General features: G+C 42.2%; 1 pseudogene; it reads left to right on the forward strand.

Annotated features, from left to right (window-relative positions):
- Nucleotides 1–1,336: 1,336 nt before the first annotated feature.
- Nucleotides 1,337–1,521, forward strand: LOC131899560 (metallothionein-2-like; annotated as a pseudogene).
- The last annotated feature ends 238 nt before the right edge of the window (nucleotides 1,522–1,759 follow it).

Here is a 1,759-nt window from a genome sequence, read left to right on the forward strand (position 1 = left end):
GTTGATTTTTTTTTTCACATTTAAGTAAAGTATTTACCGGTTCTTGGCATAGTGAGTCATTTCTGTTGAATTTGCTTGTATAGGGTCTTGTTAGGGTCTGTATATTATTCATGCCTTCTGCTTCAACAGACCTCTTGGGACACCATGCTAGAGGGTAAAAAAAAAAAAGGTCATTGCTTTAATACTACCAGATAGGGGTGGACATCCAGGCTCTCCACAACTATGTTGTTATATTGACACCAGTGGACATAGAGGTGCCACATTCCTACTGCTGATATGGCCTCTTTTAAAAGTAAGTGTACACAGAGAGAAAGAAGATTAAATTGGGTGGGTATGAAAGTGGGTAGGTTCTGGGAGTAGTTGGGGGAAGAAAAAGAATATAATCAAAATACAGTGAATGAAAAAAAGCATTTTAAATAAAATTTTTAAAAATTTTAATTAGAAAAATGTAGACAGGGCAATACAGCTTCATTTCCTATTGTTGCTCAACAAATGAACAAAAGATTGTCCTAGTTTACAATAGTAAACACTTAGGTCCTCTCAAATTTTTCAGGCCAGAAGTCTGGTACAAGTCTGTGTACCTAAAATCCGGGTGTTTTCTGGCTAAATTCCTTTCTGGAAGCTCTTAGGAGGAATACATTCCCTGCTCACATTGAGTTGGTGGCAGAATTTTATTCCTCACAAAGGTAAGCCTGATGTCTTGTTTTCCTTGTACCTGAATGCTAGGGGCTATTCTAAGATTTAGAGGCCCCTGCATTCCTTGACTCATGGTCCCTTTCTCCAATGTTAAAGACAGAAACGATGTGTCACAATTTTACCCATTCTTTTGCATGCCTCTCACAGGTTTTGAGAGCTCAGGTCTATAGTGAGAAATCCAAGGGAGTCTGCTTAAGGGGTACAAAGAGTTTATTAGGATATAAACTGGAGAAGACAACTCACTAAACAGAATAGGCAAATCATAACAGAGTCCTGGAAGGCTGAGGTCCTGTCCCACGCTGCTCCTGCCACCTGAGTCAGTCCACACCATCCAAGCACACGAGGGACAGAAGAGGCCAGCATATGTGCCTCTCAGGTCTTAAGGGTAGCCCCAAGGCCACGCCCCAGGGGCTGGTACTTCAAGGTTCTAGAAGGAACAGGTACCCACTACGTATCTAGGGGTTGGTACTTCAAGGTCATAGGTAGAACAGGTATCCACTACACAGGTCACTCCAATAGATCTAACAAGATGATCCAGGAAACTCTTGTCTGTCTTAAAAGTGGCAAGAAAAGATCATGTCTTTTCCTAGCACTCCAACTTCGGTTTCTCATCACTCTTCAGCTGCCGCCTCCAATCCTCATGGACCCCAACTGCTCCTGTGCCACAGATGGATCCTGTTCCTGCACTGCTCCTGCAAATGCAAAGAGTTCAAATGCACCTCCTGCAAGAAAAGCTGCTGCTCTTGCTGCCTGGTAGGCTGTGCAAAATGCTCCCAGGGCTGCATCTGCAAAGAGACTTCAGACAAGTGCAGCTGCTGTGCCTGAAGTGGGGGCATCCCCAGAGCTGCATGTAAATAGAACAATGTGCAGAAACATAGTTTTTTTTTTAACAGCCCCAGCCTGTCCTCCATACCTCTTTCTATAAAGCTTGTAACTGATAACAAAAGCATTGACTTGATTTAAAAAAAAAAAAAAGCTGCAGGAAAAACGAAAGTAACGACTTCAAGGTTACTCACAACCTCAATTCCATTTCAGTGTTTAATAATGCAACATATTAATGGGT

The sequence above is a fragment of the Peromyscus eremicus genome, chromosome X (genome assembly GCF_949786415.1).
Source record: "Peromyscus eremicus chromosome X, PerEre_H2_v1, whole genome shotgun sequence".
Classification (NCBI taxonomy): domain Eukaryota; kingdom Metazoa; phylum Chordata; class Mammalia; order Rodentia; family Cricetidae; genus Peromyscus; species Peromyscus eremicus.